Source organism: Polypterus senegalus, chromosome 17, assembly GCF_016835505.1.
Source record: "Polypterus senegalus isolate Bchr_013 chromosome 17, ASM1683550v1, whole genome shotgun sequence".
Lineage (NCBI taxonomy): Eukaryota > Metazoa > Chordata > Cladistia > Polypteriformes > Polypteridae > Polypterus > Polypterus senegalus.
In genome coordinates this window covers 78,573,883-78,596,010 of record NC_053170.1, presented here as the reverse complement: position 1 = coordinate 78,596,010, position 22,128 = coordinate 78,573,883, and the positions used below count along the sequence as shown (strand labels likewise).

Here is a 22,128-nt window from a genome sequence, read left to right as displayed (position 1 = left end):
CCAAAATCCCCACAGGCACAACACAGTCCCAAACAACACACAAAAGTAAATCACCACACTCCTCTCTTCTACCACCACTTCTCCAAACCTTGTCCTCCTCCACCCGACTCTGGCCGCTGAGTGGTGGTTGCTGGCTCCTTTTATAGCCCACCCGGAATTACTCCAGGTGCTAGATCACCTGTTTCTGGTTGCACTTCCGGGTGGGGCTGAAGACTCGTCCAGCTGGGCTCAGGAACCCATGCAGCATCCCCTGGCGGCCACCCCAGATCCCAACCGGGCTATGGAGGACTCCATCTCCCATGGAACCCTGCGGGAAGTTGAGGCACCACCGTCAGCCAGGGAGGCTGCCACCAAGCGTCCCGGGGAAGGTATTGTGCTGCCCATGGTTGCTCCCCCAGAACATATGTTGAAGAGGTGTCCCGGCCAGTCATGGGACCCGGCAGTCCGCCACACATATTAATTAGTAATGTGTTCATTCCAGGGCGTCCCACTCTCCAGTTTTCAGAAATTATACAGTGTTTTGTTTTATCATGATGGAAACAAGTGCCTAACAATAACGTTAACAGATGCCACACTGGAATAAGTTCTGGATGGTACTCTACCCTTTCTACCCAATTCCATGAATATCCAAAACAGTGCCTATGATAAAAAAAAAAACAAACAGACTGATATGTATGGTTAAAGTGAAAAAGAACAGTAAGGAAACAGGAAACTAACCACATAATTTAAGAAGACTAGAAAAATGATAAGAACAATATCAATGGAACCCAGATAACCAGGTTCTAATAGACTGAGCTATAGTGAGAAATTGTCAGTGGATTTAACTGAAGCCCAATTGATTTGGTACGAGGATAGTTCTAAGAAAATTCATTTTTAAAAAATAAGGAATTAAAATTGTTAAAGGTGATGAGATCTGGACTTTTCTTTCAAGAGACAAGGATTAATTTGGTTGCTAAAATGGGAAGACAGAACAATTCACACTAGTGGGAAATGAGAACAACAGTAGGGCGGTCCAGTAAAAGAAGGGTCAGGGTACTGTAGTAGCAGTCATAGAAAGAAATGATGAGAAAAAGTGAAAGACTTGTACCAAAGAGAAAGGACAGAAAGGCAGTCCCAGAACATGTATAAAAAGATGCCAGACAAGCAAGTGAACAGAGATGGCAAAGTGGATGAGATGAGATAACCTCTAAAAAATGTTTCTAAAGTGTGGGCTTATATGAATAATATTCGAGATTCCTGGACAAAATCAAAAATACTACACTATATTGTACCATGAGAGAGGGGAAGCCAGTGGAGTGAGATTATTGGACCACTGTGAAATTAGGGGGAAATGCTTGTAGGATGGTTTGCAGATTACAGAGTAAGGGGTGGGCACAAGTTTCTTCTTAGATGAAAAGAAATGAAACAGAGAGTAAAGAGGGTCAGATAGAGTGGAGACTTCAATGTCATTTAGGATCGTTGGTAACATAAACAAATATCCATCTCCATATCTGAGTACATGTGAAAGTCTGGGAGAGACCACTCCCGATTTTTGAAAATAAAACGGCACTGATCTGACAATTTTAACATGCAAGATCAACATATTGTTGCTGACCAATCACTTTTGCTTTAAAAACGTCATTTAACAACGAAGAGACTTGTAAATGTCTCTACTGAACTACTGGTAGGAAGGCGAAAAGAGTCTGCTGAGTGATGAAAAGGTAAACATACTAATGTGTTTTTGTATTTATTCTATATTTATTAATTTATCTTTTTTAGTTCATAATTACAGCTCAAAATACCTGATATTGTGAAAATAATCCAGTAGCAGAATTATGTTTTAAAATATCTGTCCCCATTTTTTCAATGTTTCTCTCTCTGTCAAATCAGATAGTTGAAATACCCTATTCTATTTGTTCCTAACAACACTTAGTGCCCCTCCATACACCTATCACCTACTCTTGCTCTGCTCATTATGGGTTTACTGTTCTTATGGTGGGCTATTCAAGTCTCACTGCCCCTAACACTTTTTCTATGTTTCCCTCAATGCAGCTAAGTGGGGTCTGCACACTAATTAGAGCCTTGTTCTTCCTTAACCCCCGTGATCTTCATGGTCACCCTGTCAGAACACAGTAGAATCTCCTTTCTTATTTTTTTTATATCTTTCCAGGCCTGCAGGTGCAAAATTCTGTCTATAAATTGTTTGTGCCTGAGATGGAATCAGAGACCAATATGGCTGGTAGAAAATAAAAAAGCCCAGTGTTTGAGATTTTTGAATGAAATATTGAAGGCATTCATCATAAGCACATTGTCATTGGAGCAGGATATGTGGTGTGCTGTACACATTTACAGTAAAAAAAGCTCACACATTAAAATTAACCTAAAGTTCATTACAAATTGGCCCATTCTGGGCAATAAAAGGAAAAGAAAAAAGTGCCAACAGTCAGCACAGATTTGTTCAGCACAAATGACATTGAAAATATTTTTAAAATTATAAAATTGTGTAAAATTGTTTATATTCAGTACCTGGTTTTGATTATGCTTGTTTTTATCAGGCAAAAACATAACCAAATAGTAAACTGTGTCATGAAGCGTAGTAAACTTCCACTAACATTAAACTCAGTGTACAGTTCTGTCTTATTGTGACACAAAAATTAATTCCATAGTAGTTCTTTAACCATACTATAATTACTAAAATTAAAACTGAAATTAACATATATAAAAATAAAATAGAAATGTCTTTGTAAAATAAAATCTAAACTAAAACTAAAAATACATGATGAAGGAAAACTAAAACTAAACTAAATTTCTAAGTAAAGTCAGAAAAATATAGAAATAAAAACTAATATAAAAAGGCAAAACTATATTACCCTTGGCCAAGCAGTGGAAGCTATGGTTTTGTTAGCAACAGGGAGGGCATTATTGCTCCCACATGACCACCGGAGTGTCAAAGTGTGACAACATTATCATTGGGCTATTTAAAATGATGGCACACTATTTTGTCAAAGTTTTTGAATAAAAAAACAATGCAAGGAGTATAGTTAGCAGCTGAAAAACCTTATCTAGAACATTTTCCAGTTTACTTACTATGATTTTTAGTTAACAGTTTGCTTTTGATATTTTGGTTTTAGTGGTTTTTGACCCTTGTTTGTTTTTCATTAAAATGTATGGCTTTATTTCCTGGTCTTGGGTGGTGTCATCTGTATGCCCTCCCATTTTTGCCAAGGCAGAATGCCATGCCTTGCTCAGCTCTCTAAAATCAACTGAAATTCAAGTATAACACACCATGAAAATTCCCTTTCTTTTAATGCCATATTTATAAATTATGAAATTTCTGTGACAGGATTGGTTAAGTAAAAATGTTTCAGAAAAGACGAATATGCAAAATGTATTCACATCGCTAAAGCAGCTTTATTTTGCATTCAAATATTTAGCTCTATAATATTCCATCACAGGGAAACATAATAAAGTTTTACAAAAAACACAGCTACAGTAGATGGGCTTTTTGTTTAAAAACTACTAGGGGATTCTGCCCCCTGCTCTCTTCGCTCGCCAACCCCTGTGAGGGTCCTACGTGCTAGCCATTTCAAAACTGTTATATTTGACAATTCGTCACATGTTGGTTTATTATATATGCAAGCATGATCTTTCAGATTCATATAGAAATCCAAGAAAAATTCTTTGTCTGTGTTTTGCAGATAAATTTTGTGTAAAGTGCAATATATATGAATTTGTATCCATTATTGCCTAATTTCTAATACGTAATTTCGTTTAACTCTTTTGAATCTTTGTTGCAAAGCTTCTCCATGATCATAAATATAAACCTAAACGAACTGTAATTTCTTTGAAATTAAACGTAGTAGCTTTAATTGTTGCAGGACCACAGATCAGCGTATGGTCCTGAATCGTGTAAATCTATGTTTTGAGTACTGAATGATGTGAATACAAATAGAATACAGTAATCCCTCCTCGATCGCGGGGGTTGTGTTCCAGACCCCCCCGCGATAGCTGAAAATCCGCGAAGTAGAAACCATATGTTTGTATGGTTATTTTTATATATTTTAAGCCCTTATAAACTCTCCCACACTGTTTATAAATATTGCCCGCAGAGATATACAGCATAATCCCTTTGTATTCTCTTAGATATTAGGTAAGATTCATTGAAATTATGTATATAAACACACTGTTTATATACAGTAAAACCTAAATATTATTTTAAAGATATTGAGTCTCCGATATCACATATGTTACAGCCATTACGATAGACATGCCACCAGCAATAAATACGTACAATGCAACAAAAATAGTATACAGTAAATGTGTGTGTACAGTGACACTAAACGTACGTACATGTACTAAGTACTGTAAGTAGAAAATTAATTATGGTTACTCACCAACAATGACACGATGACTTGTCCGATAACAATGAGTTTTATTTTACTGCACAACAAAGGAGAGCGTTACAGCCCTTAAAGGAGCCACTTCAGGCGATTGTGTAGCACTGCCGTTGTTCTTCTTCTGGCAGTCTTCAATCCAAATCCCTAAAGCAGATTCCATCCAGACTACTGCCTTATTACATCCACTTGCAACTTGTTTTGCACCCTGGTTAAAAGGACACTACGGCCGTAGATCTTATATTCCTTTCCTACTTTTTAAATAAAAAGAATCGTAGCCTTCAACAAATCCAAAAAGTTTACCTTTTCGCAATCGTTAACATCTTCCGCTTTGCTGGGCACGGCCCCTGAAGCAGTAGCAGATCGTTTTGGAGCCATAATGAAGGGCTTGACTATGCACAAAGATAAACACAAAAGAGCACAACTCTTTACACAGCGAAACACGTTGATGCTGAATGAGCGAGACAAGACTTCCTGGTTAACACTGCATTCAGCAAGCAGGAACTGGGCAAACCAACTGAGGAAGCATGTACAGGAAGTAAAAGGACACATTGTCCGCAGAACCCGCGAAGCAGCGAAAAATCCGCGTTATATATTTAGTTATGCTTTCATATAAAATCCGCGATAAAGCGAAACCGCGAAAGTCAAAGCGCGATATAGCGAGGGATTACTGTATTGTAGATTTGAATATTTTGCCTGTAGTGTTTGTGGATTTCAATTTCACCAAATAACAAATCTTTTATTTCTCGCGGAAACGCCTCTTTAATGGGAAGACACACTATTTTTCCCTGATGGCAACATGAATTAGACGATCTACAAGTCTCTAACTTAAACTTTAAAGCCGAACAATATGTACATACTTCTGTCACATCAACTATGTCCATATATATAATCTCTTTTGGCTGTTCCGTTATTTCACTGAGTAATAATTTCAGTTTTTTGAGACTTTTGAATTTTAGTACTTTCATAATCCCTAACCTGCTCTGCATGTGTATCATAACAACATTTTTGAACCTCTTAACGATGTTCTACTTTGTCTTCTACTCTTTGTCATTTATTTCCATGGTGTTTGGTGTTATCCTGTGTGCACAGAGATTTCTCCAGATTCTGAAATCTTTTGATGATATTATTTACTGTAGATGATAGAGATATTCAAAGTCTTTGCAATTTTACATTGAGCAACATTACTCTGAAATTGTTCCACAATTTGTAGACACAGTTTTTTGCAGACTGGTGAACCTCTGCCTATCTTTACTTCTGAGAGTCTCTGCCTCTTTAAGATGCTCTTTTTATACCCAATCATGTTGCCAATTAACCTAATTAGTTGCAAAATGTTCTCCAGCTGTTTCGTTTTAGTATCACTTACTTTTATAGCCTTTTGTTGCCCCGTCCCAGTTTACTTGAGACACATTACTGCCATTAAATTCAAAATGAGCTAATATTTTTCATTAAATAGTAATATGTTTCACTTCAATATTTGAACTTTTTTGGTATTGGGTTTGTATTTTAAGTAAGTTGTGTGGTACTATTGCTTCTTTCTCATTTTTCAACCAGTTTTTTTACTTTTGCACCAAACCAAACATCTCTAGATTTTATATTCCTGAGAGCTATGCTCCAGAATTAATGGAAATTTCTGATTGGATCCAATAGGATTTGATTTGAATACTAAGTTGTTGTTGCTTGCAGGGTTGGGTTGTACCGGAATAGAAGTATCAGCATTATGTATTCAAGAATACAGTTACTTTATGAAATTTAACACTGAATACCTCTAAACCACACCTTCTAAAAAAAATCATGTAAGTCAGTTTTCCATATACACAGATTGAATCAACTGCACACTGAAAATACTGAATGAAAAAATTCTAGAAAGTTTCAAAAAGCAAAACATTAATTTGCCATGCACTGAACACTATGCTGAATTCACGCAAATGAAAGTGATATGTAGTGTCACACACGTGCGCATGGGAGGCAGCTAAAGGGCTTGAGTGAACACAGTTCAGAGGCATGCCTGGATGTGGCAGAGTGCACTGACTCTTTTTCTCTCTTGCCATTCCCGGGGGATTCCACCTGGTTCGCTTGACGTCACTTCCGGGACCGAGCCAATGGAGGTAGACCTTACCAGCTCCGGCCCCTCTGATATCACGTCCGGGTGTGATCCAATGATCGAAGACCATGTACCCGATCCTTATGACCTCACTTCCTGTCTTCCCCTTGAAAAGCCTGCCCCTTTTCCCTTTTCCCTCAGTCTTGTCTTGGACTCGTTGTATGCACTTCAGTGCTGTATCTTTATAAAAAGAACGACTTTGCAGCCGGGATACGAGATTATACGGGTGGCTGCCCCAAACCTTTTTCTTGAGTATGTCTCAACTTTGTGACAGTAGGCATACCCTACTGTAGCCTCTCAGCATTTCACAAATCCTCAGTCTCTCTCCAGCACTCATTATATGAGCATTATTCACATTATATCTCATTCTTCACTATTAGCGTTGTGTGTGTAACTGGTTAATTTAATGTTTAAACACTGGGAGATTTTGTTCTAAATGTTTATTATGAGGAAGCCTAGTGTTTGCTCTCTCTCTCTCTCCCTCTCTCTCGTGCTGGAAACAGCGGCGCTTGTAAATGCAAAATGGTTTGCAACACACCTCAGATTCTGACAGTTTGTTTGCTTTTTAGATGAGCTAAACTCTTTCATAAATCTTGTTCTCTTTAAAATGTTTTCTAAAAGTATTTGGTATTGCTTTATATTTGTCTGTGCTTTACCAAGTAGCAGTTGAGTAATTGTTTGGTGTTTTAAGCAGCAAGCAGCATTGCCATAGATGCAGAAGAAACATAAAATGGCTTGCGACACACTGCTGATTCCGGCTATTCTGTTTGCTTTTTAGTCTCCTGAGCCTAATTAAAGCTTGAAACAGGCAATGAAGTTAAAAGGGGGTTTTAATAGTGATATGTGGTTGACTTTATTTGACCAGATATGACATAGTTATACAATACAAAGCACTCTAAAGTTTACACGGTGTCGCGGATGCCAGGGGCGACGACCCGGCCGGGACGCCTTGGAGGACCGGAAGTGGGCGTGTGCCCATCTGGGATCATGTGGGGGCCACCTTCCTGGTTGCTTTGGGGGCCACGGGTTCAGGGCATGGAAGCCCCACCCTGTAGGGGCCCGTGGTCACCGCCAGGAGGCGCCCCAATGCCTTGGGGACTTGTGACCTCAGCACTTCCGCTACACCAGGAAGTGCTGGGGGGAAGATTTAGAAGGGCACCCAGAGAGCTGCCGGGAGAACAGCCGGCACTTCTGCCACGCTGGGGTATGGCCAACGAGGGAATGCCGGGAACCACCTGGGGCTCATCCGGGAGCGTATAAAAGGGGCCATCTCCCTTTATTCGAGGCTACAGTCGGGTGGAAGGAGGACAAGGCACGAGAGAGGTGTGGAGGCGGCCCGAGAAGAAGGCATTTGTGGCCAGGACAGAGTGTTGGGGTGTTGGGGTGTTTTGTGTACATTGGACTGGGTCTTAGTGACCATAAGTATTGTATATATTTGTAAATAAACACGTGTGGTGGTTGAAGAACAACATGTCCGCCTGTCTGTGTCCGGGTCAAGTCCACATCTGGCGTAGTTGGCAGGATGCTCCGCCTGTTTCAAGGCGGGGACCTGGAAAACAAATATTGTTGTGGACACAGTCCCTGCTGCGCCGGGCCGTCGACAACAATATTTGTTTATCCAGGTCCCCACCTTGAAACAGGCGGAGCATCTTGTCGGCTACGCCAGTGTGGTACCTGAGGGTTCAAGGGAGCGCTAGTGCCCCCTACTGCCACAACGGACTTGTGCTCAATTCTTATTACGAAAGATGTCAGGAATTGAGGCACCATGGAAGAAAAATTAGACTTAGGGTGCATAAAGTGTTTTGGTATGCTTTCCAAGGTAGCATCTATTTTGGAGGTAGTATAAAAGGGTTAATAAATGTCAGAAACATGTTCAAGCATATCTGAAAACCAGATAAAGGTCAAATGAACAAAAAAAAAAGACAAGAATGTACTAGGAGAAGGTTTTTGTCATATACAAGATGTTCTAGTAGGATTAAAACATCAGCAGATATCCTGCACCCAGTAAAGACTGGACAGTTGTCACATACTGTACACAGCAATTTCAAGGATAAGGGCTGAACCTGAGAGATATGAGAAGAACAAGACTTTTATTTTTGGGGTATTTAACCTAGCTCTCCTCTCTGCCCAAAACATCTCATATCTTTTAACTTACCAGAGTAAATGTCAGACTAATTCAGCACTGTTATTAATTCACTTGTCTATAAATATAAATCTGCTCTTATTCTTTGATCACTTGCTGCAAACCTCTGCCCAGGACACTGTCCTTTAGGAGATTATTGCACAGGATGCTCCCTCTTCAGCATTTTCTAAAGAGTTAATAAAGGATGCAATGAATAACCTTCCTCCTGCCCGGTTCCTGACTCAAAGAGGTCTTAATTAAGGACAAGATTTCTTTCTTTAAGATATCTCCAAATTGAATTTCTACCACAGTAATTATGAAAAAGAAGGGTTATATGTGCACCCTTTTTTCTGTGAAAAAATGACTCCAAAAACCAAATCAAATGGTCAAAGCAATCCATCAAAGGTATAGTGTCCTGGATTTTATATTTTACTTTATTTTTTGCTCACACAAACAAAAATGAACTTATTCTTACAAGGTCAGTAACAAACTGTATCACTTAAAACAAATATTTTGCTTATATGGACAGGATAAATTTAACACTTAAGAAGGCAGGACATCAAAGCATTCTATTTTCCCTGTATCAATCACAGTAACATCTGTTTTAACAGAGCAAAACATCGAGGAGATGCCTCAAGCTGCAATGATTATTTTATCACCTGTAAAGAGATGGGCATCTAGGACTAAATTGGTTTACAGCCTGGGAAAGGAAGACATGCTGATGCTTCAAGCTGTATCCGATTTCTTTATAATCTGAGAACAGAAGGAGATGCCGGTGTACTAAAAATTGCCAAATCCTAAGATTCTGTTCCTATTTCAAAACATCCCCATATACATTAAGAAATCTTTTTTTAAGAAATTAGATTCAATCATAACCTCGTTTATATGGAATATGAAAAACCCACGCATTCAAAAGGCAAACCTACAATGACCTAAATCAGAATGTGGCATTGCTCTACCTAATTTTCAATTTTATGACTGGGCTGGACTGTTCCAGAAGAGATATTGATCAGTCTTGGGGACCCAGACAGTGTTTCTATAATATATAAAAACATTTTAAAGTCCCTCCCTTTTAAAGATCCCAGAGTACAGTGGGAAAAGGATCTCTTACTCAACATTTCAGAAAAGGAGTGGACGGCAGCCATGCACAGAATTCGATCAAGCTCCATATGTGCAAAGCTTTCAATTATTCAAATTATAATCTTTTATCGAGCACACCTTCTTGCTTGAAATTGTCCAAAATGTTTCCAGGGCAAGATTCAACATGCAAATGTTGTAATTGAGCTGCAGCTTCACTGGGCCACATGTTTTGGGTGTGTACCAAATTGACATCATTCTGGAGAAAAATGTTTAAATGCCTATCAGAAGCCTTGGTGTTACAATCCCTCCTAACCCATTAGCAGCTGTGTTTGGGGTGCTCCCAGATGAGCTTAAAGTGGAGAAGGAGAAACAAACTGTAATTGCCTTTACTTCACTACTAGCATGTAGACTTATCTTGCTCAACTGGAAGAATCCTAACCCACCTATTTTAAGTCAGTGGATAACTGACTGCTCTCAGCAGTTTTACTCTGGCAGTTGGCCTTCCTCTCTTTCTCACTGGGGCGGGGTTGATTTGAATTTAGTTTTGTTAAGTTTGACTTGATTGTTTGGAATGTTATATGCTTAACATACAAACAGATTAAAGAGTATGAGCAAATTCATCCATCATATTGACAGCCAGCCACTCCTGAAAGTATAAGTATTCAGAACATTTTGAGCATTCAATCAGAATTCAAATTTGAATATAATAAGAACTATATTTTGTATTCAGTATCTAAATACTTTTTACAGTATTCTGCCCAACGCTGGTTGCTGGACTGAAACTGGATGTGTACATCTTTTTGTATGGATCACTCCAGATGCGGTCCCTGGCTTATAAGACAGACCTACCAAAATCACATAGTATGGACCTGTGTTCAGCTTCCTGATCTTTACCTAACAATAATATCTAAGTCTATACTATAAGACTATTGACTAACAAACATTTTATTTGTTAATTCAGTGGCCAGTTTATCGGGTACACCTGCCCAAAACTCAAGAGTAGAAATCACTTGCCTGGTACTCAGTGTATACAGCATGTAGACATGGTTAAGAGTTTTTGCTATTGTTCATCTGCATATTTATGGGGTAAGCCTCATGACCTAAGCAGTTTTACGTGTTGTAGATTTTTGGTGCCACACATAGTGGCATCCTAGAAAAAGCTGCCCTCCTGTGACTTACACACTGCACTTTATAGAATTTACAGAGAATAGTGTGATAAAGAAAAATATTAGTGAACAGATGGCTTATAAGAATATTATTACATTCTAGATGAGAACAGACCATTCAGAGCAACAAAGCTAACCAGTCCTATCCACTTAATTCTTAAAAATAACATCATGTCTAGTTTTAAAAGTCCCTAGAGTCCCACTGTCTACCTCACTATTTGGTAACTTATTCCTTGTGTTTATAGGTTCTCCGTGAAAATAAAAACTTTCTATTATTTGTGTTCTTGTTGAACTCTTTTTAAAGTAACAGTCTCGATTCACTGAACTAATTCCTTTTATAATTTTGAACACTTCAGTCATGTCAGCCCTGGAATCAGCCTTGTTGCTCCTCTCTGAACGTTTTCCAATGCTGCTATGTCCTTCTGTAGCCTAGAGACCCAAACTGTACACTGTACTCCAGCTGAGGTCTAACCAGTGGATTATAAAGCTTCAGCATAACCACCTATGACTTGTACTCATTGTGCTATATAACCTAACATTCTGTTAGCCTTCTTAATGGTTTCTGGCAGTTGATAATGTCAAGTCCACTACGACTTATAAATCCTTTTCATAAAGTGTACTTTCGCTTTTCAGATTCCCGATTGTGTATTTAAACCTAACATATTTGCTTCCTACATTTAATACTTCACATTTACTTATATTAAATTTCATCTGCCACAAATCTGTCCAAGATTGTATGCTATCCAAATCCCTCTGTAAGGCTTCAATGGATTCTAGATTACCTTTTAATCCCCCTATCTTGGAATCATCAGCAAAATTAACCAAGTTGTTACTTATAATCCTATTCAAATCATTGACTTCTGTGGGACACCACTCTTAACATCAGTCAATTATTATAGGGTTCCTTAGACCACAACCCTCTGATCCTTGTGTCTGAGCCAATTTTGTTGGCTCCTCATAGAATTACAGCATGCTCTTAAAACATGACCCCCATTTTCTAGATCCATGCTGTTTATAAAAACTCCTGCTCTTGTAATGTGCTCCTCAATCTTTATATTAAAAATTCCTCCCATTAATTTACCTATGATTCACATTAAGCTTACTGGCTTACAGTTGCTTGGATGTGCCCCTATCACTCATTTGATATAACTGGATTATAATTGCCATTTTGTAATCTTCACAATTTCCCCATTGTGTAGTGACCTAAAAATATGTGTCAAGTGTTTATATATGTACTCGCTGACCTCCTTAAGACCTCAAGGGTAAATATTACCTGGTGCTGGTGATTTTTTGATTTCAGCCTATTAGTACTTCTCCCTCTATGATTTCTCACTCACTATCTCCTTAGCACTAGAATCCCTTAAACCTACGAAAAAAGCCGTAATCCCAGGCCACTTTAAATTCCTTCGCACCTCTCCATCAGCGTCTTTGTTTTGCAAATGTGTCAATCAGCAGAAGCAGCGAGCACCCTGCTATCCTATCCCCCCACTGACGCAGCTGTAGTTCTCTTAGCTCAAGTCAAGTGTGTTGTACCACGTGAACGTCAGTGAAAGAATAAAACTGAATAATAAAAGAAAAGCGCTAACTTTTTAAAATGTGGCCAAACTTTACACTGGTTGTTATAGACTGAAATCAAATGTATGTTTTTGTTATAGCAATAATAATAGCAGCTCACTACTCAAAATGAGGACTCAATCCCGCAACCTTTTAGTTATAAGGCAGCAGTTTTTACCATTTCACCATCCAAGAAGACATACTGATTTTCTGTCAATTGATATTTCAGTTTGGGTTTTTAACTTATTGACAGCAACATGTAAATTGAATGATTAATTTTTCTTTGGTTATATTCTTGAATAAAAGCATACGTTTATTTGATATTTGGACTAAAGTTTTCACACATTATACACTTCATGTCATTATTACTATAACATGGAAAAAGTTTCTGTTTTAGGTATGTGTTCAGAATTTTACCCAGATCGTTGTAGACACGGAACACACATGAAATCCATGTATTCCAAATAACGATGTATCATTTACCCTATACAACTCCAGGCACCTCATACCCAGTGTAAAACAAACACAGACTAGACATCATAAAAAGGTTTGGGGCAGCCACCCGTATACTATAATATCCCTAGCTGCAAAAGGTTTTTGGAATTGAACAGAGTCCAAAACAGAACTGATTCCATAGCGGTAAAATGGTGGCTTTAGCCCATACAGGAAGTGACATCATCGAAGAGGCGGGATCTGGAAGTGACATCGTCTGGACTGGAAGTGACATCATTGAGGAGGCGGGGCCTGGAAGTGGCACCGTCTGGACCGGAAGTGACGTCATTGAGGAGACAGGGGCTGGAAGTGACGTCTTCTGAGGTACCGGAACATGGTAGGATTTCTCGGGAAAGGTCTACAGGGAACTGAGAGAGACAATCAGCGCACCCCGCCCTCCCCTGGTCGGATGTGGTATTAACATTACTTAAGCCATTCAGCTGTCTCCTACTCGCACAACAACATCAACAACAACATTTATTTATATAGCACATTTTCATACAAAAAGTAGCTCAAAGTGCTTTACATAATAAAGAATAGAAAAATAAAAGACACAGTAAGAAAATAAAATAAGTCAACATTAATTAACATAGACTAAGAGTAAGATCCAATGGCCAGGGTGAACAGAAAAAACAAAAAAAAACTCCAGACGGCTGGAGAAAAAAATAAAATCTTTAGGGATTCCAGACCTTTAGACTGCTCAGTCCCCTCTGGGGGCACGTGTGTGACACCAGATAAAGAGACTTGAGCTGGGAGAACTACAGCTGTGTCGGTGGAGGGATGGGATAGCAGGCTGCTTGTGGCTTATGCCGATTGACCAATTTGCAAAACAAAGACGCTGATGGAGAGGTGCGAAGGAATTGAAGGTGGCCCGGGATTACAACTTTTTTTGTAGGCTTCAGGGATTCTAGTGTTAGTAGTCCCTTTTAATTAGTGGGAGGTTATCTACTTCCTCCCATGTGAAGACCACAGAAAAATGAGAATTTAGCGCATCTATTTCACTTGCTGAATTTTTTAAAATTTCCTTTACTATTCCTGATGCACTGCACCTTCTCCTTGACTTTTTTTATTGCTAAGAATCCTGAAAGAATCTCTTTGGGCCAACTTTTTCCTTATGTGCTATATTCCTTTCTAATTGCCATTTGCCTCCATAATATCTTCTTAATGGTCGTCCTCATGTTCTTATATGCCCTGTCACACACATGCGCATGGGAGGCAGCTAAAGGGCTTGAATGAGAAGTAATTCTGAGCCAGACTGAGATGTAGCAGAGTGCACTGACTCTTTTTCTCGCTTTTCTGCAGACCGTTCACGGAAAATTCCGCCTGGTCCTGATGACATCAAGCCTCCTCCCTACTCCACTTCCGGGTCCAAGCCTATAGATGAAGATCCTTCAGGGTCTGGCCCCTCTGATGTCATTTCCAGGCCCAAGCCTATGGATGAAGACCCTTCCGGTTCTGACCCCCCGATGTAATTTCCGGGCCCAAGCCTATGGATGAAGACCCTTCTGGTTCGAGCGGGACTTGACTGATGGGTCGGCCGTTAGGTTAGAAGAGGCAGATCTCAGTCGGCCATGAGCGGCCACTCGTCCCTCAGAAGACTCCAAGTCCCAAGAGCCTTTACGCGACCAGCAGAACACTTGCCCGGAGAGGACGTGCTTATTGGCTCCCGGCCGACAGGTAAGGAGAAGGCAGAAGCAAAATTACCTCCGGCCGAGTTAAATAACTTTGTGGACATGCAAGATCTCGAGAAGTACCTCGAGCCCGTATACAGTTTCTTTCAGGGCTTAAAGGAGCTGAGGAATCGAGCGGAAGAGTTGGGAGCAACGGCCGAGGCGCCGCTAAATGATCTGATGAAATATCTACGGCGACTGGGTCGAGAAGCTCCGGTGATGATTGATGCGGGAATACAGGTGAGTCCGGCCCATATCGTACAGTATAAAGGGACACAGTGCGAACCGGCACCGCGGTTAATAAGTAGCGGGTGCCAAAGCTCAGTGTGCCTGATAGTGGGGAACGATAACCAAGTGGTAGGTGGAGGAAACGAACGAGCTGGGCCAAGCGTACGATGCGGCCTCCCGGAGCAAGCTGGACCTCAAGACCCCGACCTATGTTATGAGCAATGTAACTGGAGGGGCGGAGGAAGCGCTGATTGAACCGGTACAGCTGAAAAGTGCTGTTACCCGGAGCGATGCGGTGCTGATGACGCCGCTTCCTAAGAAGCATAGATCAATGGGCGTGCAAACAGCAAAGGGGCTCTCTTTTCCCAATAGAGAGACTCAAGCTCTGTACCGGCCCCAGAGTAAGCAGTAGATCCCCAAAATACACCGTGGGTCTCCTGACAAGGTGGAAAACAGGGCGGAATATACAAAGACGGCCAGTAAACCTCCTTTGGCGGAGGAAAGGGCGGAGCTGACGGAGTTTATATTCTAGATTCTTCAAAATAGCCACCCTTTGCTCTGATTACTGCTTTGCACACTCTTGGCATTCTCTCGATGAGCTTCAACAGGAAGTCACCTGAAATGGTTTTCACTTCACTGGTGTGCCTTATCAGGGTTATTTAGTGGAATTTCTTGCTTTATCAATGGGGTTGGGACCAGCAGTTGTGTTGTGCAGAAGTCAGGTTAGTTGGACGATCATTTATTTTTCAACAGGACAATGACCCCAAACACACCTCCAGGCTGTGTAAGGGCTATTTGACCAAGAAGGAGAGTGATGGAGTGCTGTAAATGGTCATGAAAATAAAGAAAACACATTGAATGAGGAGGTGTGTCCAAACTTTTGGCCTGTACTGTACATATACATACATATCTACATATATACAAACACACACATATATATACATATATATATGCAGGTATATATATACACACACATACATCCACATATATATACATATATACATATATATATACACATATACACACATTTATATGGTTGAAATAGTTTTTACTGTCAAATAATGCAAAAGAGTACGCAACATGTGTTTCGCCCTAATTCTGGGCTCATCAGGCGTACACACTCACTGCACTCCCTCTCGGGAATCGAACCTCGGGTGTCAGCATCAGAGGCGAAGCCTTTTATGTTGTGCCACGGCGTGTGGTCCGTTTATTTGACAGTATGTAGATCGGGGTAATTACATTCAAGGCATTCGTAGTCTGAATCACAATCTGACTGTATGGGTGGTTACCTACCAGGTAACGCTTGTGGTTGGTCAGCAAGCTGGCTAACGCCACGGAGTGTGGTTCGTTTATTTTACAGTATGTAGATCGGGGTACATATATATACTGTATATATATAGCAAAATACCCGCGCTTCGCAGCGGAGAAGTAGTTTGTTAAAGAAGTTATGATAAAGAAAAGGAAACATTTTAAAAATAACATAACCTGATTGTCAATGTGATTGTTTTGTCACTGTTATGAGTGTTGCTGTCATCAAGGATTTGATTATCATTATTTCTTTCAATCAGGTTCGTATTTGGAGGACGTGTTGTTTTGAAGTTACATTCCGTGTTTATCAACCGTTGTAAAGATAACAGGTTTCATTCATTGAAGTGTTCACTATGCAATAAGATTGTTAAGCCTTATGATAAATGTTCCCACACGGAGGATTTAGAGAGACGCACTGGGAGAAGTATAATCTAAACCTCTCTACAGTGTTGTTTATTTTCGGGTTGTAATGTTCATCAAATTTACGTATCATCTGGTCCAGTGGCGGACCGTACATTTCACACCTAGGCCTTCAGTAGTACTCCATCTGAATCAACCAGCCCCTCAAAAACCATCTTAATATGCAGAAATACAGTATAAAGAGTCGCTGCATCGCAGATAGGTAACTCCTGTAGCCACAATAAATGCCTATTGAATAGACAAACCAGGGGTGATCACGTTCCTTTCTACTGCAGCTTACAGCCGCGACAGACATAAAAAACATCAATAATAACTCATAAACTTGCAATATTATTTAGGAAAATCGCAACATTTTACTCACCAAAAATTCAGATTATTTGTAAACAAAATCCATCCTCCTCTCTTTCCTTAAAAACAGTTCAATTACTCTGTCGTACAGATTATCCGTGCGCTTCAGTTCCATCATAAAGTCCCTTTCTATCACCATTGAAGCTAATGCTAAAAGTCAAACCTGCCCTGTCGTATTTCTAGCATAAGATTTAATTCGCTTCAGGTCTGAAAATGTCCGCTTGACAGAAGCAGTGTACACGGGAATGGTCACCGCCAAATATAACAATGTGTACAGCTGCCCCATGCTCTCATTCAGATTTTTCTGATGAAGGAAGTCAAGGTGATCAGTGGGAGATTTTCCTGCAAAATCATCCGTGGCATACATTACAGTTAGTTCTGTTTTTAGCCGAGACAGATCAAAAACTGCTGCGTGGCTCTTGTGTTAAACTGGAGAAGGCTGCATGTGAGAAATTTTTCTTGTATTCCCAAAACTTCTGGGGGTCGAGGAACGTGACAAACATTAGTTTTTCGTGGTCTTGAAATCTGGTATGTGTCTGGCATCTATTGTCCAGAATCCTGCCATGGAGTTGGACGTAGTGCGCACGAGGATCTTGCACTCGGAGCGCCTGTGGTGCATTCAGTGGCCTTGTAGAGTTCCTCATATCGGCTTCTATCCAATCAATGGGTCTGAATATGATGACGTTGCCGTACGCCTGCTAGAGGGCCCTACTGACACCAACTCAAAATCTGATTGTTTGAAGCAACAGTTTAATTGACATTTATTCTGTGTTAGAGGGCCTGCAGAACGGATTGTCAAGGCCTCTCTGCCTGGCAACAAATGATGGCTGAAATGTGATTGGTTAAATGCTTTAATATGAAAATACATGTCTGGAAGCAGCACAACCATTGGATTAAACTTGTATCTCACGAATATCTTGTGCGATCTTGCGGCACTTAAAAGTTTCTCTCACACTTTCGCTGAGGGAGGGTTTCCGCAGTAGCTGCACTTATGAATACTGTATGCTAAGCACAGTCCTTCACCCGCGAATATTGACCTTATATGGGCAGGCACTCAATTACGTGGGAGGCTTGATGATGCGAGACGCAACTCCGCCTCACACGGCGACCGAGCTCAGGCTATTACAGCACATGGACGAAATTAGGTTCCAGTTATGACCGTTATGTGTAGAATTTCAAAATGAAACCTGCCCAACCAACTTTTGTAAATAAGCTGTAAGGAATGAGCCTGCCAAATTTCAGCCTTCCACCTACATGGGAAGTTGGAGAATTAGTGATGAGTGAGTGAGTGAGTGAGTGAGTGAGTGAGTGAGTGAGTGAGTGAGTGAGTGAGTGAGTGAGTCAGTCAGTCAGTCAGTCAGTGAGGGCTTTGCCGTTTATTAGTATAGATTACTAAATCCAGAAAGGCTTTGCCCTACGTTGGTGCTTTAACATATTGTGTTAAAAAACAGTCACTGATTACATCTCAAAACTGCTGCTGTTGTGCTTCTCTGTTTGTAAGGTTATCCCAGTTAACATTTGGGTAGTTAAAATCCCCCATCAATATAATATCCTCCTGTTAACTTGCTTTTTTAATATTGCTAAAAAGATGTGTATTAAAATGACTTCCCACATTGAGCGGTCTATAATACACTCCTAAAATAAACCTCTTTCCTTAATGCTTTCCAGAGGAAGCCACATATTCTCACTAAATGCAGCTCATAAACCAACTGAAGTGGACTTGCTTATAAACAGTTTAAAATAAACAGTAGCCCCATCTCCTTTTCTGTTCTGTCTAGCCTTCCTAAAAATGTGATTTCTGTTACTGCTATAATATCATAATTATGCTCCACTACATACAACTCCAACTGACTTGTTTAATTTTTGATAATGCTAGCATTAACCTTGGTGGTTGATGGGTGCCCACAAGGTGACACTTCTCTGGTCATGGGTGACTTCAGTGCAACCACTGGCATTGGCAGGGCTGGCTATGAGGATTGTCTCAGTCCCCATGGGTCTGGTGACCGTGGTGAAAGTGGCTCCATGTTCCTTGACTTTGCAAAAAGTCAGGAGCTGTGAATCACTGGATCCTAGCTCCAGCGCCCTGAGCCACTTCATTGGATTTGGTACTACAATACTGGTGGTGCGGTGAAGGCGATCAATCACATTCTCATGGGCAGACGCTGGAGGCTCAAAACTTCAGGGTCCACAGAAATGCCCAGTTTGTGAATTCTGCCCACAGACATGTTGTTGCTACTCTGAAGATCCAGCTTAGGTCCAGTAGTTTACCACCTACTAGGAAAATGAGGCTGGAATTGGCCAGACTCCAAGAACAGACTGTTTCTAATGAATTTGTGTGGAACTTGCGGATTTGGGTGCAACTGCTCATCCTAATGTGATGCGGGAGACCTTCTGTGACAAGATGCTGAAGGTTGCCAAGGGTTGTGTTGGTGTTACCAATGTTCCCAGAAGGAGGTGTTTCATCTCGTAGGGCACTCTGGATATCATCGAGAGGAGTCAGCTCATGGCTTGATGGCAACTCTGGTCTGTACAGGGAACTAAAAAGGAGGGCACCTTTCACCTTGCATCTTGGACTGAGAACCCACCTCTCTCTACCTGTCTGGTCTGGATTCTCCTCCTGTGCAACCTGTGCACACTATCTCTCTAAAGGACACCTGGGCCAAGTCTGCCAGTTCTCTACTACAAGGCAGGCCAGTCAACTCCTCCTCTAGTTCAATGACCCTGAGTTGAAAGTGCCAGATCAGTTGGCATCTTTAGCAGATGAAGTCTTCAAGGAAGTCTAACATCCAACAGGGGGTCATTATACTTGTCTCATTATTTAAATTTTGTTTTGGATTACTAAAAATCCTTTTCTATTTAATTTAAATGATTTATCTCAGATTAACTAAAAATATAATGAATTAAACAACTAAAACAGATATTTTACTTCTCTGGTACCCCTAGTTCCTGTAGTACTTCTTGTGGTGTTATGGGTCCACAGCTCGCTGAGCAAAGGCCGTTTCTTTTTAAATAGATAATCACTGCACTCGAGGCGGCTTCATGAGGGGGCGTGGTGGCGATAGCAAGCCATGGGGCGATCTGCGGTGTGGGCGTTTCTCACCGAGTGCACAGGTGAGGAACTGCCCACATCCATGATTGTTCCCGTGGCTAATGTGCTGCAGTTGCTATGGCCCCTCTCAATATAAAAAGAAGCGTGAGTCGGTTGTAAAGGAGGAGAAAAAAATTAAACCAAAAGGACGGAGGTTACAGGGAGCGAGAGAGGAAGCAGGTCGGTGCGAGAGAGAGACACAAGGAGTGTGTAGTGAGCGAGCGAACGAGCGCTCGTGGGCAGCTGCAAGGAAGCTGGGTGTTAGGCCGACACTCAGGAGTTGGAGTTGTAGTCACTCCCGCTGAGCAATCAGGTAGTGGGAGTGACCAGGGAAAGGCGACTGGCCGCAGAAGGCCGGAAAGGCAGCGGGAGTCGCGAGGCTTGGTGTTAGCGTCCTGGAGACTAAGGAGTCCAAGTCTCAGGCCTGGGATGAGTGCCAGCCCGAAGCCAGGATCGGGAGGTCTCCAGACCTGTGTGTGAGTTGAAAAGGGACAGCTGCAGAGAGCGTCTTGCCTGCTGCAAAGCCTAGTCGGGAGAAGCAGGTGAGACGCTAGCGGAGAACAGCACCGGGCTTATTGTTGCTTTTAGAAGACTGCTTCCTAAGGAACATTTTAACCTCGTTTTAAAAGGATTGTTTTTTCTATTGTTTTAGCCTCCACATTTCTTTTATGGATTATTTATTTATTTGAACTTTGAATCACTGCACTATTTATTGAACACTGTTTTTGTTTACTATTTTAATAAAAGCACTATGCACCTTTTTGCACATTTATGCCATCTCCTTGCTCAATTGTTTATTGCCTCAACTGTCTAGCTCATCGGTGACATTACCGACGGTGTTGGGTTCAAGGGCTCCCGAACAGAGATGGGAGTATGGAGTCGAACCCGCATCGTCACACTTCTTCCACCTTGACCTGGTGGAAGCACTTGGAACAAGTCACTTCACATCTGGTACTTCAACAGGTTGGATGCACTCTTAGGTAGAAAGTAGCAACACAGAAATTTAGGCAAGCAGTCTAGAAAAACAGCAGAGGTAGTGGAAATTAGATGAATGCTAATCAATATGTTAGTTATTAAAAAACAAGAAAAACAATAAAAAGGTATAGGTGTTAAACATTCACTAAAAGAAAAACCTCATTAGCAATAGCCAATAAGAGTGATTTGTGATCACTGCCCCTTCTGCAGACTGTAGCCAGGGCAGTCTACATATTGTAGATTGATAGGCAGGTATGGAGCGCTTCCTCTTGCAGACACCTACTTTGTAGGCATTGCAGAAAACACTTAAATGTGTGTTTTACTTATCTGTCTACCTCTTCCTTCCTCTCTAGAATGGGCTGGTGGGTCATCTTTTTCTAGAACTACTCCCCGAAGCTCTGTAATACTAGGATGATACCTCATCCCAGTGGAGCAAACCCCACCTGTCTTGGCCTCTGTTCCCAAACAGCTGTTTAATATACAGTGGACACCTGCTGAAAGGGGAGCCATTCAGGAATTAAACTGACAAGAACAGACCACACACACAACTGTAGCCTAGAGGATGCTGAGATGCAGTGCTGTTTAGCTGCAGATGGCCTAGCAAGGGCACTTGGAAAAAGTTGCTTTTCATGTCTGGTACTTCACCAGGTTGGAGGCACCCTAAGGAAGAAAGCAGGTTGAGGAGCATGCACTGGTACAGCACGTTGCTGCAACCACCACATGATGAAACAGCTCAGGATCCTGGCTGGCAACCCCTCAGGCAGACAGGCAGTCCAGTCCCACCCTCCAGAAATGACCCTCTATCTGCCGCAGTCAGGTGTTATGTGGGCGTCCCCTTGGCCTTGTCCAGCCACTCGGGTCCTCAACAATGAGGATCCTCTGAGCTGGATCACCCTTGGGGAATCGTGTCACAAGGCCATAGTGCCGTAACTGACGCTCCTTCGCAATGCAGGTAATGTGTCTCATTCAGGACTCCATGAGCAACCTTTCATTCGACACAAAGTCAAACCAGCGGTACACAAGGATTCTCCGAAGAGACACAGTACCAAAGGAGTTCAGTCTCTCAGTTCACTGGATAGCTTCCATAACTCGCAACCGAATAGCAAGACAGAAAACACCAGAAATCTAAAGACTTGTACCTTCATCCTTTTGCATAGATATCGGAAGCGCCACACACCCCTTTCCAGCAGCCTCATGACC

The 22,128-nt window shown here is 41.3% G+C and overlaps 1 protein-coding gene across 2 annotated transcripts in view; it reads right to left on the bottom strand.

Moving 5' to 3' along the window:
• afmid (arylformamidase) overlaps positions 1-22,128 on the bottom strand; it is a 137,135-nt gene that overhangs the window by 11,579 nt on the left and 103,428 nt on the right. The window lies entirely within an intron of this gene.